The sequence below is a fragment of the Protopterus annectens genome, chromosome 9.part0, assembly GCF_019279795.1.
Source record: "Protopterus annectens isolate FY-2018-M chromosome 9.part0, PAN1.0, whole genome shotgun sequence".
Lineage (NCBI taxonomy): Eukaryota > Metazoa > Chordata > Ceratodontiformes > Protopteridae > Protopterus > Protopterus annectens.
The window spans coordinates 1576652700-1576670775 of NC_056743.1; the positions used below are offsets into that span (position 1 = coordinate 1576652700).

The following is an 18076-nucleotide window of genomic DNA, read 5'->3' on the forward strand; positions in this document are numbered from 1 at the left end:
CTGGTGTGACAGAGAAGTCTGTAAGAGTGGTACAGGATATGTATGAGGGTAGTGTGACAGTGGTGAGGTCTGTAGTAGGAGTGATGGATGCATTTAAGGTGGAGGTAGGATTACATCAAGGATCAGCTCTGAGCCCTTTCTTATTTGCAGTGGTGATGGACAGGTTGACAGTCAAGATCAGACAGGAGTCCCCGTGGACTATGATGTTTGGCAGTGACATTGTGATCTGTACTGAGAGTAGGGAACAGGTTGAGGAGACCCTGGAGTGGTGGAGATATGCTCTAGAGAGAAGAGGAATGAAGGACAGCAGGACTAAGGCAGAATATGTGTGTGTGAATGAGAGGAGGATAGAGGAATGGTGAGGATGCCAGGAGTAGAGTAGGTGAAGGTGGATGAGTTTAAGTACTTGGAATCAACAGTTCAGAGAAATGGTGAGTGTGGAAGAGAGGTGAAGAAGAGAGTACAGGCAGTTTGGAGTGGGTGGAGAAGAGCATCAGGAGTGATTTGTGACTGACGGGTACCAGTAAGAGTGAAAGGGAAGGTCAACAAGAGGGTAGTTAGACCAGCTATGTTATATGAGTTGGAGGTGCTGGCATTAAAAAAAGGCAGGAGTCAGAGCTGGAGGTAGCAAAGTCAAAGATGTTAAGATTTGCACTGGGTGTGATGAGGATGGACAGGGTTAGAAATTAGTATATTAGAGGGTCAGCTCAGATTGTACAGTTTGGAGACAAAACCAGAGAGGTGAGATTGTATTGGTTTGGACATGTGCTGAGGAGGGATGCTGGGTATATTGGTAGAAGGATGCTAATGATGGAGCTGCCAGGTAAGAGGAAAAGAGGAAGGCCTAAGATAAGGTTTATGGATGTGGTGAGAGAAGACATGCAGGTGTTTGGTGTGACAGAGGAAGATGCAGAGGACATGAAGAAATGGAAACAGATGATCCGCTCTGTTGACCCCTAATGGTAACATGTGAAAGAAGAATAGGAAGATATATACACACAGTTTCACTTCATATTACTGGAATGCTGAAATATCGAATTTCAGCATTTCAACAGTATAAAGCCGAAACCATCACAACACCGACTCTTCACAATCACGAAACCAAAGCATCGAACATACACAATACAGCACCCAACACACAAACCATAACATCCACACCACAAAATAATTAAATACAACAAAACACCAAACAGACACACACCTACACTATACAAATGCAGGGGGGCAAACCCCCCTGCACCCTCCACCACCCTACTTATATATACTAACTCTGAGATCGCACAAACAGTAAAGAAAAAAATAATCACACACAGCCAACACACACAATCATACCTCTACCTCCCTACCCTAACCCACTCGTACAAGTTAGAAAAACACTCACACACACTCACTCACCTTAAACTGCAGACACCATCCCAGCCAAACACTTCCACAGCATAACTTACATGCATAAGCACAGATTCAACATGGTCCTATTTGCTCTTATGCACTTTCATTATTTTGAAGTTTCGACATCATGGACACGAATTTCTGGAATTCAGTATTTCAGCAATTTGTGTTTATGAAGTGAAACCACACATACACACACACACATACACATATACATATATATCAAATATGTTCAGACTTTAATATTGTGGGACATTACTGGTATATTTTGTATAGCTTGACTATAAAATGTTGTTAGTTGCCACACTGTTTCTATTTTGTCACTGTTATAATTGTTTATTAATTAGTACACTGCAGCACAATTCACTCTGATTTCTTACAGATTTAAAATGACGCATACTCTGCAGTATTAGCTATATTTTGTTCATGTATTTCTGTATTACAGTTTTGGCTTCTCTTCACTATATAAGTGCTTAGGAATTTAACTGCTATAATACAACTGAATGACTAAACTATGTATGCTTAAACTCATATACAGTTTCTATAAGTTTGGTTTTGTGTTCATTTTGTTGTGGTCAGATTGTTTTTTTTTTTTTTTTTTTTTTTTGCTATAGTTAACTTGTAGTACACAGACTGTATCATAATGCTGTGTTATTTCTTTTGTGTCAAGGTTGTTACTGAGGGACTCTGGGCAGAGTTATCACATCAGGGTGATGAGGGGGCAAAGCTTTTCCACATAAGAAATAGTATGTTAAATGTATGCCTAGGATAGAGAAAGATTTTGTGCTTCGCTTCGCTTTATAGTATATTGGTATTTCGTTATGTTATTGTTTGATCTCAAATGAAAACAGAGTGTTTTGCAAACTTTCTACTTCATACTTTTGTTTAGTAATGTACATTGTATTTTATGCTAGATTCATTTGATTGATGTATTGTGTCTTGACAAATTGCATCTGTGATCTTATGTAATATGATCATGCATACAGATAAGGAAAAAGAAATTTGCATCCGATGAAGTCTAGATCTTTGTCAATAAAATTATTCCCACTTCAGGTGCATTTTTTTTCAATGTATGTGGGTAATAATTAAACTGAATGTTGTAAATTTAAAGTTGACATCCATTTAGTCAGCACACTTTGGAGGATGGCTGTGAGACTGCTACATTGCTGTTGTTGGGGAATTTCCCCTTTCCCTGGTTTTGTGTGATCTTAGAGTTAGAACATATAATTAGCAGGGTGAGTTGGAGGTGTAGAGGTGGACCATCCACAAGGAAGATTAGCCCTCTGCAAAAAACATCGTTTGCACCTGTATACTCTAAGGTTATATCTAGGAGCATGTGCAGTGCAGTGTCAACATCTGTTTTCAATTTTTTATGTAAGGGTTAGGCATGTCAACATTTGGGTGTTTTCTTTTTTTAAGCACACTCATTTACATGGTTTATATTCATTTGGTCAACCTTTCTTTTTATCAAAGAGAAAAGAAGCCAGCTCATGTTATTGAAAATCAGCTGAAAGTACAAGCCAGCTTTTTATCTGAAAGAAATTGTGCTAAATCAAAGAACAGGAATTTGCCCTTTTTCCATGGCAGTGTGATCTTGAAGTTGGTATACATAATTAGCAGTGTGCATAGGTGGTGCAAGGCTGCTTGCTCTCTATTGAAAGAATGTTAAATTTACTTCTGTTTAGTTTTCGCTAGGTTGATATATTGTGTTTACAATAACGAGATATACACATGTACCTATCTATATCTATATATATATATATATATATATATATATATATATATATATGTATATATTATATATATATATATATATATATATATGTGTGTGTGTGTGTGTGTGTGTGTGTGTGTGTGTGTGTGTGTGTGTGTGTGTGTGTGTGTATAATACATACATACACACACACACACACACACATATATATATATATATATATATATATATATATATATATATATATATATATATATATATATATATATATGGATCTAGGACTATGGAACAAAAGTTTAATAGTCTGAATCCACAATAACCGAACACACTTTAACAAAAGCGCTTTTACCAAAAAAGCACTTTTGTCAAAGTCCATTCGAAAAAAACCCAAAAAACAATAAATCTTCTTTTATGCACCCCCCTACTTTTATATCCTCACTTCGAGGTCGCACTACAGTGGAAAAAGGGAATTCTCCCTTAACCGCACCATAGTGCGACCGGCACAACCAGCATACATGACCCAAAGTGCTGCGTCGGTGAATAGCACTTTCAGTTATGTATGTTCTGTGATTTCTGCTTCGGCAGAAAGTGCCATCGGTGATCTGTATGGATCCCATGTATGTGTATAAAAAGACGCATATTCTTCTCTAACATTCATGTTTTATTACACACATGATTGCTTGATAACCAACCTTAGCAACTTTAACCTTTTGCTTTTTGAATTTTTCTGTTTATGATCTTGTTGCCATTTTTGCACAAAAGCTACCTCCTGTTTAGAAAGTGGACTGTTGCATTTGTTTTTTAAACCATTTATATTTAAAGATGCAGTTTTCAAGGACAGTTCCAGATAATGATTTCATTTTCTTCTTCTTCTTCTGCTTTAATTATTTTAAATACTTTATTCTGTCAGTCTGACATCTTATAAATAACAACTCATTAAAGATGATCCTAACTCTCTTTCTAACTCCTTGATCTGCTCACCCCAATTAACATATCCTGCCTTTTATAAGCTGCAGTCCTTCTACTGTTCTTCTGCTTTACTTTGCATGTTTCAGAAACCAGTGTTTGACTTGGTCCTTAAATGTAAGTGTCTTTTCAAGTGTATTTTAGAAGTGGAGACTATTTAACGCTGCTAAGTACAAATAGCATTATTTTATGTTTCTTGTAAAACTGTCTCTTATTTTACGCCTTCTCTGATGCAATGTCCCTTGTCAGGGATGATTTGTTAAGTGTTTTGACCATATCCCTCTCTTGTACCATCCATTTTTGAATGTCTTGTAAATGGCTTCTGTTTTATTTATATATTGTCTTTTATTTTGTTTGTTAATCAGATGATTGACCTGGTCCTTGGACCCTTTTCAACCATGGCCCAAGCAACATAATATACAGACAAATTAGACAAGCCAATTAGATGTTAGTTCTTTGCTGTGTACAGCTCAAGTGCAATAAAAAGGACTGACTTGTATTCCTGCACAGGCCACACTTAACCAGTTTTTATAAACAATTTCTATGTGAGATGACCAGTAGGCTTTTCACAGGTATGGATGTTTTCATCACCTGGCAGCCTACATGCTCCACTAATGGTAATGTGAACTTGGAGCACTTAAGAATTTTAGTTTTAGTTTGGTGGTCATGGTGGAGTTTATTTTTGGAGACAAACACAGAGTGTTTCTGATTTAACATTAATGTAGTTTGGACACTTAGGAAGAACAGAAATAGAAAATAAGATGGAGTGAAAAGTCACAACACTGCTTTACGATGGCTGCAGCAGTTTATTACTCAACATTTTCCTTTTCAGGGAACAAATAAATCAAAGAGATGTTCCTCTGGAAGTTATGAGGGTGGAGGATCTTATATCTTTTAAAATCAACAACATGAGTCCCTCAGCAGGTAGCAAGACCAAAAGATGTGTGTTCTATCCACACAGCAGGAGTTTGGATTCACTACTGACACTGAAACATATTGTGTATAAGTGAACTGCACTGCTGAACCGAGGTCCCATATCAAAAAGTGTAGTTATTTTTATCAACAAAATCTCATTCTCAATAAAAAAACAACACATGCTGACATCACAAGTAAATACTCTCTCCTTCTCTCACTTACACATACTCATTGACATCATCATCCTGGTCCTGTCATACATAGTATGCTAACGCAACACCATTCTCAATATGACCAGCATATGCTGACATCATAACTAGTAATAATCTCTCTCCATCTCGCAAATACGTATTCTATAGGTTATTATCCCTAGCTTAATTCAAGTATCTCATTAAAGTCAAAGCTATTGTATATAGTAGCATTGCACACACGCACTGACCTAAACTTTATTACAATATATTAATAATCATTTTGCAACATTTGATATCACCCTTTTCTAACTTGTATAATCCATGCGCTATGTTATTTTTGGTGATTTCACTTAAATCACTCATATGACATGTTCTCTTTAATAACTGCCACAGACTTCTTATTTCTCTGGAATGCAGACATTTTGCTATGTTTTATGTGGTTTGTGTATCTTTCCACTACTTTTTTTTTTCTTTTTCCCCTCCACCATACACTTCAACTAGTAGTTTAATCAGCAGATGTAATTGCTGCAATTCTTTTATAAGAGTTTGTTTTTATTTAATATTCACCTCCATCCACTAGATACTATGTTTGAGCAGTACTATTATAAAAATAACCTCTGCTTTGCGGCAGTGGGTCTTTCTTTGATTTCCGTAACTAAATCGTTTTGACAAATTCCTGCATCTCATCCACCAATTTTAACTTCTTCAATCCCTTTAGCATTTTCATACATATCATTATTGGTGATACTTATCTTTTAAATATAAATAAATATTTGCTAATGTGTCTCATATATATATATATATATATATATATATATATATATATATATATATATAAAACTTCTTGTCATTTTCCAGAATATGCATATTATAAAAGAAATGGAAACTACTCTGTAAAACCATTCAGTGCCACCTTCCACTTTTGTGCCCATCTCTTAAAGGAGAGCTGCATGCAAGAATTGAAAAAGTATATATGTTTTTCCAGCATCTCTTGAACTGTTCTGCATTAATAATGTCTCTGTATCAAAGAAGTTGTTCTTATTACTTTTTAATTTGTTATAGCCCAGAATGCCGTGAAATGGGGCTGCCAGGGGTAGCATGATTTTATTTTCCAGTCGATGCCTTCACCTTCCTGACGTCATTTTATACTGTCACTGCCTACTTATTACTGTCAGCATCAATCTACATTTTTAATTACTTCGCTTCGTTTGATTTTCATTCGCGGCCATCTCTGCTACAGCAATTTAAGGAACACTTGAATGACAGGCTTGAAAATGTAGCTGAGTTAATTGTTCTTTTCAAAGTAACAACTGTAATTCAGTGTTGAAGTGTGAGAAACCTGACCCCTGTGATTAATAGGTGTTATTTGGGCTGAACTGGTTTGTGTTGCATTCACAGATTTTAATATTGTAGCTAGAATTAAAGAGTCATTGATACTAATGTTCCTTCCCAGACTCATTGAGTTGTCTCAGCAAAATACTGTACAGTGCAAAAATGCTGTAATGAAACACCGAAAGAAACATACCTTTCTACAGAAAATACAAGGTAGGAAAAATGCTAAATCAAATGCTGACAGAAAATAAGAAGAGTAGGATGAAAATATTGTCTTTCTTACTGGTCATCAGAGTTTGCTTGAAGGGAAAGACAACTAATTTGTAAATAGATAACTAAACTAAGTGTAAGTATTTTTTTTTTTCTAAGCTTGAAAGCCATGCTTTTGTTCAGACTCCATGCAACATCTTATCTGAGGTGATATGCTGGCAATCTGTGACTAAGGCACATTTAAATGCCATTGTTTTCTGAACGGCTCTGTAGTTGAAATAAGTAGTCTAAGCTAATTACTCTGCCACTATTAGTAACCTTTGTGATGTAACAGGCGATGAGACAAATGCAGGAAAGAAAGGCAAACAGAAAAAAGTTCAAATATGAAACAAGTGGAATAATTATAAAATGATGCTTTTTCTGTAAAGTTGTGTGTAGTGTTGCATTACAGGGAAGAAAATCAGGTTTTTGGAAAGAAAAACTTGATATATGGTTGTTCTCCCTTAATATAGTGTAGCCTGTATCCCTGAAGGACTTTGAAAGTACATTTATTACAGCAGTCTACAAGTTTCCTGCCAATGGGCATATTCTCTCTGTTTGTATCTCCAGACTTAAGAGTAATGATATTATCATGCATACCTTTTTAAGCAGAACAGAACGAAATACCTTCTGTTTTTTTTTTCAATATTTCTCTTCTCCTTAACCTGCCATTGTCCTTACATCTGTTTTCCAACACAGCCTGTCTGCCCCATACTGAGTATGTCTAAAGCTCCTTACTTGGCTAATTTTGTTTCACCAGGCAGACCCCTGACTTATTGAAGAGTTGGCCTGTAGCAAAATTCCAAATCATGGAGAGCAAGGTCCATAGGTTCATAGGTGTGTGCTAGGCTAATGGCCCTGGAGCCTTTACAAGCCTAGCCCGTAGGATTACCCTGGCATCGTGCTGCCACCCGACCTTACTTCCTAGTGCCTCTATCGAGTACAGCCATTGGAGTGATCCCCAGGGTGAACTTTCTGTTTCCCATCCACTTATCAAGATTTCTCTTGAAGAGGACCAGTGAGGATCTCTAGTTGACATGTATGGGAAGTCTATTCCATAGCATGGACAGTCTCTAGGTTATGAACCTGTCCCTCCAGCATGTTCTGTTGATTGTGGTAATGAGGCTGATGTCACTGGAGCATGTGGTATAGAGGGATTGGGATTTCTTTAGATGAGCTGGGTCAGACATGGCTTTGTATGTCAAATAGAGATCGCCTCTGAGTAGGCGATATGAGACAGAGAATAGTTGGAGTTTTTTGAGTCTGTCCATACAGGACAAGTGTTTAAGGCCTAGGATCCTCTTTGTGAGGTACTTTTGTGGCCTCTCCAGTTGTTGCAAGTGTCTAGTGAGGTACATGCCAAATGGGGCATTGTACTCGATGATTGTCCTAATGAGGGAAAAGTAGAGGGAGACAATGACCTCTTTCTTCCTGGATGCAAAACCCTTAGTAATGAGATGGGCCACATAGAAGGACTTTCTGACCACAATGGCAAAGTGGTGGTCAAAAGAGAGGTTGCTGTCAACCTGTGTTCCTAGATCTCTTATAACGCCTTCTGTGTTCAGTGAACTACCATCGATGTGGTAATTCATTGAATCCGGGTTTTTCCAAAAGGGGATGATGACACATTTTTTGGCATTGGGCTTAAAGCCATACTTCATCCTTTTGTGGTAATCTGGTACAATCCTTATTTTGGAAGAGCAATATTCAGTGATACCAAAATGTTATTTACCTCCTCCCTAAACCATTCAACTGCAAATCTTCAGATGTCTACCAGAGGTCATGCAGGCTGTAATTCTTCCTGCACCATCTCCCCAAGATAGGAGATATGTCGGTCAGCTAATTCATCTTGCCTGCAGCCGAACCAACCAGTGGCCCAAGCCCAGTCCTGACTTCAGATCAGTGGCAGCATAGATGGTCTCTCTGCTCTATGCCACTGGCCAGATAAATCTCTTCCATAAATTTGCAGTGCTTCTCTTCTTCTTTAATGCTCTTTCTTATCACTTAACTTTGCAATCTGTTCCACATACTCGATTTTTAAAGGTTATTTTTTTTTTCCTTCAGATATAATGTCTTCTGTTTTCCTCTCCACCTGCTATAATCTGATCTTACTTCTTCTTACTACAAAACCAGGCTTAATACATACCACTTAATGATAACCTCTTTAAATTTTTGGATGTGAGCACAAAAAATGATATTAGCAGCATAAGCATGCATGCCCTTACTGACTTTCCATCCTTGTACTGTATACTCACAGACCTCATAGGACATTCTTGTTTGATTAACATCACCATAAGTAATTGTGTGCTATCGAGGCATAAATCACTAATTTCCAAACCAGTAAATGCATTTTGGGTCTAACTGATCTATAAACTTCCTAACCTTACACTTTAAGTTCACTGGCAAATCTGAATGATCATACTGCATAAAGAGGCAACTGGATCAAAATAGTAACATTTTCTGAAATAATGATTCTATACTCTGTGTTGTCATGATGATGCAACAGAATGTATTAATAACAAAAATAAAGGAAAATCAATTAGATTTTGGTGCCACTACTGTCAAAATAGGTACATTAGAAAACTTTGGTCAGTGTTTAAAACAAAAAACACATTTTAAAATAAAAAAAAATGCAGTTCTCCAGACATAGTTAAAAAAGTAACACCTTGATGAAAATACGTTTTTGTTTTCAAATCCAGTCAGAAATCAGGTCTCGTTCAGACTCTGCCATCTGCTTTCATGAACAGTTAGTTATTATGTTGGCCATTTTGCAGCTCTGCTGAACAGCATCATTTGTACTCCAGGGTAATTTTCAGAAAATTGAAAACAGTAGTTGGAGAAACGTGACCTTTATTCCATTGCTTTTTGTATTACTGGAAAGAGCAGAGAGGTTCAAGTTGCAACTTTCGTTTTCCTGGCTGGATACAAGTCTACAGATGTGTTTAACACATTTATCATTAGTTACGAACAAGAATCTGATTTGACTGTCACTAAGGACAAGTTCAAATCACTTCATGACAGTAAAGTGATTTGCCAGATATATTTTGCCATTTGTATTTCACTAAGAAATCAGGGTCCGTAAAATCTAATGATTCATATGTGACTTTTTTAGGAAGCAGAGATAGAGACTTATATAACTTGTTGTTTATCTGTAGCATTACAACTCACACAGTAAGAAGTAAATTACTGTCAGAGTTTCAATTAACACCAGATAAAGTTGGGAATGTGTTCAGATCAGCACAAATAACAGGTTCATCGGTTGTGACTGCTCATGCTCTCCAAGAGTCCATTGAGGAGACGAGCCCAATTTCTCTAGGACACTGTCTTGTTAAGTGACTTTCTTAGAGTCACACTGTGGGCATGCAGATACTGAGGGGGTTCAAACCCCAGACTACAAGGAGCAGCTTTTTAACAACATCTTCCTTTAGCCTTTTACATTAATTACAAGGTTATTCAGATGAAAGAGGTAGAAGAGGTTTGAAATGAATGCAACCTTAAAATGAAACTAAAATCTGCTAGAGCTAGAGAAATAATATTGTCAGGTCTAAACAAAGAAGGTTATTGCTCTTCAAATGACTGATGATACATTTAAAAATGAAAAACACTCAACTCAGCAGCTATCAACTTGTACAAGATGCCAGCATGATAGAAAGCCATGCCCAGCACTCAGCGGAGAGTACAAGATGTGTGAAGTTCATTTCCTCAGGTAGGCAAGTCCAAGAAAAAAGGGATAGAAAAACATTGTACTGTTTTAAGACAGTATATTTCCTAGCGTCACTGGGTGTTCAAGCTCAGCAGAGCTGCCCAAGCAAATACAACTGGACAAAAAAGTTGTCTTAATGGTGAGCTCTGGAGCAAAATGCAATACAATAACTACACATATCAATGAATTTGGTTTCAAAAGCTTGCTGTTAAAGTCTAATTGACTGATATATTTAGGTTCCAAAGTGAAATCACTTGATCAAACACAGCTATGTTGTATGCATAAAAATACAGAATACAGTTTAGTATTTCAAGTTGTCTCAATATGGCAAGAAAATATATTGGGAAGATCTGGATGTGAAGATTTGGGCATAAAAACACAAATTCATGCAATGCAGAGGCCAACATAGAGCACTAGAAGACACAATGTTGTCAGTCAGGATTAATAAACTCACAGTGACCATGATTCATACATTAATAGAGGAAATGATTCATAAAATCACTGTGATCATGAAACACAGGTTTATGAAACAAGAGATCACATCTGCATGATTGCAGTGGCATTGATTTGCACATTTATGAGGCAGAAACTTCTCAGGTTCAATCAGTATGAAGCAGTGTGTGGAAATGCAGAATCACAAAATGAAACAAAACACTGAATGCAAATGCTTTCTCTGATATTTTTAGACAAGGTGCTAACTTGTTTACTTGACTGGTGATGGGGGGGGGGGGGGCGTGCATACCCAGATGAAGTAGTATTAAAATAAATTCAGACGTGACACAAGAAAGTCATATACTATGGAAACCAGAGGTACTGGAAACTAAAGGCGCAGTGGTGCAGCAGTAGCATTGTCACCTCACAACAAGAAGTTCTCCGGTTCAATTCTTGGGTGGAGTGCCTTCTGTGTGGAGTCTACATGTCCTCGCTGTGTTTGTGTAAGTTTCCTCCAGGTGTTTCGATTTCCTCACACATTACAAAGACATGCATCTGAAAACTGGCTTTGTTCCAAGTCAGACTTTCCCCGGTAAGTAAATGCTAAATAAATAAATAAAGATGAATGCAGGACATGAGTATCAGCACTAAACAAACTGAACCTACCCCCTGGGGTGATAACATGGTGATGCTGGCCACATCTGAAAATGTCAGAATTTACACTGATCTACATGGCTTGAATAAAACCATCGTGAGAAGCAATATCCCTTAAAAGCAGTTGACATGTAGCCAGTTTTAAGTACATTAGAAAAAAAAAATCCCACAGTTGGAGAATCAAGCCTTACTATCCTCCTTGTCTGTCAGTGAGACATGAGGTTAAAGACTAATGAACAAAAAAACTGTTATAGAACAGAATGTGAGACCCGACCAATTAATCAATAAATCCAAGAATCCTTGGTAAAAGACTTAGATTTATTGATTGATGGGTCAGATCTCACATTGTATCCTAGATCAGTTTTTGTTTGTAAACACAATAAGGGCACTGTTATGAATAGAGCATGCTATGTACATACATTCCTTAGTGAGATTCTCTGTATGGTTCATGGTCAGTCTGCGTTTGTTTCTAGTATATCTGAGGAATCTATGGCAATAAGAAAGTTACTGGAAAACGGCAAACCCTAGCACTGAGGCAGCTACAAGACAACATTCTTCTACTTTTGAAGAAATTAGTGACCGTATAAATAACACTAAAGTATTATGATGAAAGTGCTGCTAGCTATGAATATCTTACAAACATACATATGCCAAGTCATTCCCTGTGCAAGCATACCATTGGCCATTGCAGAGCATATTCTGTACAAAGCTACATAAGGCACCCCTGAAACTACAAAGGTAATTTCTGTCATATCAATGATTTGACTTGTCTGAACTATACAAGTCTGTCAAGGAATGCATATCATCAATAAATGGCCTAGCTCATATCTGAAGTAATATAAGAAAATGTTTTCTAATTAACGATGATAATTCCTTATTTATCAATGTCATGATGCAATGACACAAAATTATAAATACTTAAATATGTGGTAAGGAAAGGATCCTCATTTGAAAAAAGAAAGTTTGTTTACCAACTTAAGTACAGTAAACATTTTTGTGATTACATTCATGAGACACAGTCAAAAAGACTGTCATTTAAATCTAATAAAGTAATTGTGTCAGATCAACTCTAAAAATAAATGTTAGAAAAAACCCACTGAGTACACTTGGACATTGTCAGCCACAAAGAATATGTACAACATGTTCTACTTTGGTCTGATATGTCTCTTGAAATAGAAGTTGTGGTAAAAAAAAATCTTCAAATGTTTTACCGATATAACTCTAAAGACACTAAGCATGAAATTCTGAGCAGACCATGGGGCAAAATAAAAGAGGATTTGTTTCAGCTCATAGGCAGAGAACATTTTATCTGAGCTGACTACCACCCTGAATATCTGGAGGTAATGAGTTTAAGAGCCAAATCAACACAATTCAATTTCTGTACCAGTTTAATCATTATTACTTGACTGTACCACAGTTATCCTTATTACTGATAATACTCCAGAATTTAAGAATTTGGTGCATTTTCAGAAAGATGAAATATCTGTGCATAATCTTACCAAGGTAGGTATCCTCAGTCAAATGGGGTGGTGGAAAGAGTCACAGGAATTTATGAAAACATGTGTTTCTGGTTTCCAACAAGACTTAAATGGCATTACTTGAGTATAGGAATGTTTCAGTGCACCTGACAGAATTGTTGTCTTTTACCTACTGATGGTAAAATAAATGAAAACAAAGGTATCTACTTCTCCTGCTATATTTCAGCCAAAGAAAACACCTAATGTGCTATTTTCTTGGCAGAAAGTCCATATATGTACTATGATAGGTCAGCTAAGACACTGTCTAAATTAAAGCCTGGAGACAGAGGTAGTGAAAATCCAGAATTCAGTTTACAAACACTTGGTACAAGTAGACCTGCTGTGATTGGCCATGCTTATACATTAAAATTATGCACTGCTGAGATAAAGGACTGTTTAAGTCTTAAATATAATACAATCCACTTCTAGAAGTTGGGAATGTTTTCAACTCAGTACATTGAGAATTCCATTGTTTTGTTAATCAAAATAGAACAATCCATTATGCTAGTCATCAGAAAACCATGTTCAAAGATGGATTAGCTAATAGACACATACAGGTTGTCAGCCACCCTGGTGAACGCTGAAGATAGCGTTTCACTTTTTCTATTACAATACAGAACATTTCTGAATTGTGCAATAGAGCAGCTTGCTGCTGAACTGTTCTTAAGTACAAATACAGGAACCAGATTTGACTTGATACAACTCAGCCTCAGAGGGACTGTTCAGAAAAAAAAAAAAAAAAACAATACCTGGAAATGTTCATCCTAAAAAGAATGCAAGGGACAGGTCTATCAGTGGAAAAGATGAATTTTATCACCTTAATACCACAGGATAAGATCCAAAGTGGATCACGGAAATTATATGGATTATTCAGGATTGGTTGCATGATAAATCCAAGTGACAGATGTACGAACTCCTTTCAGGAAATATGCTTAATAGACACTTAATGGCTCTAAACACTGTTGCTCCAGCTGACATTATTCTAAATCCCAAAAGCTGCGAGAGTGACTGTGCTGGTTTGAGCAATGAGGTGCATGTGCTAGTTTACAATTCTTTCTTTTACTGTCTCCACTTATGGGACTGCCATATAGAATATTGAAACTATTGTGCCAATGAGCCAGAAGCCAATGGTAAAATTATGAAAGGTGTAGAGGGTTAGAAAATCATTTCAGTGGTGAAGAAGTCAGTTGTTATGAATCTTTGCAAGAATGGCACTGCTAAAATTCAAACCAACCAGAAACTTTGCAGTGTGGAGGGTGTAAAGTTCACTCCTTGAAATATTTTATACAACTAGTTCACTAATAAAACTTGCACTGTAAAATACGTTTGTACCACAAAATAATAAAATAGTAGGTAGTCCACAGTTGAGTTAAAATGGAATATCCTTTATTGAAACACACAAACAAGCAATATCCTAGTTGAGCATAATGGAAACCATTAAATAACGATCGGCCAAATTGGATGGTGCAGTGGTGCAGTGGTATCATTGTTGCCTCACACAAAGGGGTAAAGGGGTACTCCAGATCAATTCTTGGCTGGGGTGCCTTCTGTGCTGAGTCTGGCTGTCCTCCCTGCATGCGTGCAGGTTTCCTCCGGGTGCTCCAGTTTCCTCCCACCTTACAAAGACATGCGCATGGAGCGTTTCTCCCCGGGCCTCTGCTGAAAATTGGCGTTGCTCCAAGTTGGACATTCCTGGTAAACAAATGTTAAATAAGTAAATGAATTAAAGACATTCATTACTGATATATAATCAGGTTATTTTGGAGCACAGGAGTGGTTACAGAGGGTGGTTCTGTTAATAGCAATAAAAGCATTAAACATTTCTTTAACCAAGTCTCCCTTCCCTCTTAACACCATAGTGTAAAATGAGACTGTGCTACCTAAGAACTGAAACTAAAAAGCTAGAGACAAATTAAAATATATAATAAAATAACAGCTTATTACGGCTAACCTACTAATCCAAACTTTATTAAAAAATCAACTTACTAACAAAATGACAGTAATTAACTAACAAAAAGATCTACCAATAGACAGCTATCAGAATAAATATTAGTAACTTAGAAACTGAAACATTTTTAACAAAGAACGCTTTTATACCAAATAAATACTTCATCAGTGTTGTGTGTAAAAACAAACCATAATATTAATGAACATGTTTATAAATCTACAAATGAACACCTAAGTATGCTGAGAACCATAGCTATAATTGCTAAGGTAGAAATATAGTGAAAATGTTAAAAATAAAGCATTAAGGCCCTCTGGATCTGTTCAAGTGTGGCATCTAACTAAGAAAGCACTTACTTTAAATGAGTAAAAGTATCAGAAAATAGTACCAATGTCAGTTATTTTCATTGTAAAATATTTACAGTGTTTGATATTTGTTTATAACAATATTAGCATTTATAATATTAGCATCTAATATCAGCATTAATCAGTCTCATATCCGACTTTAAATAGCCTTTTAAACAGTGAGGCAGTTTTCTGAGATCTGGTATGCCTTTTATGGAGCAATAATAACTAAGCCCCAGTTTTCTAAAAGAATTCAGTTTCAGCTGCCACAGTAGTTCAAGTTTTTAGCCCCTACAGAAGCCCAGAGAACCAAGCAATGGACAGGAGTGAGGGAAATGAAATATTTGGGGGAGCCCAACAACACCAGAGGACCTAGAACCAGCTGGAGAAACCAGCCATACTATTAATTTAACCTGTTGTGTGGAATCCCTCCCCAAAAAACTTACTGACATTGAGATTAATGTGCTTTCAAAGGGATTTACTTTTGTTCCCCACAGGACAGGTACTGGTTGATTTAAAATCCAATGTCAGGAAAATTGAATCTAAAAGTTCTGTGCCATGGCAAATCTGATACCACTGAGAAAAAACAAACTAGTGAAGAAACAATAAAAAGACCCAGTAACTACTGCCCTCCCTTTCACCAAATTTTAGCAGCCTTTGAGGTCAAATGTGAAATGGACATCAGGAAAGTACTGCAAAAACCAGCACGGAGAAATTTTTGCAACCTTAACAAAGGTGAGCAAAAAGCATTGTTAATACTAGGTAGAGATACGTCTAGACAGGTTATGAAGGCTGACAAGGGAGGAGGTGCTGTTGTTACTGATGCTAGCAGCTATAACCAGAGAATAGAAGAAATGTTGAGTGACACTAACTATTATGAATCCTTAACTTTAGAAGAGATTAAGGCATCATATAACAACTGGTACACAGCCTTGACTGTAATTTATGATGATGGTTTGTTAATAGATAACTTAGGTTCATAGGTAGGTACTAGGCTATTGGCCCTAGGGCCTATATAAGCCTAGCAAAAAAGGTACCATGGCTTTCACCACCCAAGAAAATTATTTTCCTGTGCCCCTGATAATCAGACTTGCAAGTCTCAAACCCAGGACCCTGCACACCATAGCCACAGGGAATTACCACTATACCATATGAGCTGTAAATAACCTGCACTGGTAAGTCTCAAACCCAGAACCCTGTAGACTGCAGTCAGAGCAACTACCACTATACCATATAAGCTGTTGATTATCTACAGACACCTTCCTCCCACTTGCTTAAATTCTTTGGAATCCCTAAGCCACATAAAAATAGAGAAACCCTCCTTACAGGCCAGTGGTTGCAAGCAGGGGTAGTCCCTGACCAAAGCTGCTGCCATCTAATTGGATTTTTTGTTACAACCTCTCACTGAGAACATTTCACACATAAAAGACTCTAATGATTTTTTTAAGGAAAATAAAAAACATTACAATTGATGCTGATAGCATTTTATTAACAATAGATGTTGAATTCTTATATACTGTACTTCCACATAATTATTGTATTGAAACAGTGATTGATTCATATAGGAAAAATAACAATGGCACACCAGCACAACATAAAAGAAAAGGTAAACTTTTAGATATGGTGCTTAGCTACATTTTTTTTACATTTAATGGAAATTATTATAAAGAAAAGACTGGTATAGCTATGGGGCAGCTATAACCCTTAGCTTAGCCAATATAGCCCTAGGCAAGGGGGAGGAAGATTATGTTTTTAACAGCAGAGACTACATGTAACATATCACAGTGTACCTGCACTTTATCAACAACATCTTCATTGTGTGTAAAGGAGACACTTCTAAATTAGAAGATTTTATTAACTATCTGAATCAAACCACCAGCTTCCTGCATTTCATCTCTTCCCACAGCCTCACCTCGGCAGTCTTGTTATCTATGCAGATTACTAAAGACTTGAAGCAAGATAAAATGGACATGGATCTTTATAGAAAACCTACCAGAGTAAACCTCCTGCTACATAATAAGTCTCGATTTGACCGGGACAAAATATAACGTTAAGTCCCAGGGCTACAGGTTGGCCAGGATCACCACGGAAATTGATCCTTTTCTTAAGAACCTAAATGATCTTGAAAATGATTTTTTGGTGAGGGGATATGAAAACAATAAGAAGCCTTCTGGCACTTATAATTGAACTAAAAAGTACCAATTCAACAGCACTTAACTGTCCTTATAGTAGGGTTTTAACGAAATCTATGGACAACAAATCTAAAGACAGCTGTATCTTGACTTTTACTGTTGACTATCACAGCATCATTAATATTATTAGACAGAACTGGGCCATAATTACTGAAAGTTCATATCTAATGGACATCCTTGGAGAAGCTCCTTCCTTTGTGTATAGGAAAGCCAGAAACTCAGGAGTTGAGTTGAAGGCAGGCCCAGACCAATGGATACATGCACCAGTAACTGTGGAGCCAGCAGTGTTTTTTGTCAGCACATACAGGAGAGAGACATGTTTTTCTGCCCTTATTTTAAAAAAAAACTGATTAAAACCAATGCAGGTGATGCCTGTAACTTAATACAGGTGGTTTACAGGGCAAGCTGCAATAACTGAATAATTTTATGTAGAGAAAATGCTCAACAGACTTAAAAGAAGGTTTTCTGGCCATCTTTCTGAAATTAGATATCAGTCCAAGAAAAGCGTACTGGCTCGGTACCTGCAGCTTCAC

At 36.8% G+C, this 18076-nt stretch overlaps 1 protein-coding gene across 9 annotated transcripts in view; it reads right to left on the reverse strand.

Annotated features, from left to right (window-relative positions):
• LOC122812189 (adhesion G protein-coupled receptor L1-like) overlaps window positions 1–18076 on the reverse strand; it is a 3245860-nt gene that overhangs the window by 2458331 nt on the left and 769453 nt on the right. The window lies entirely within an intron of this gene.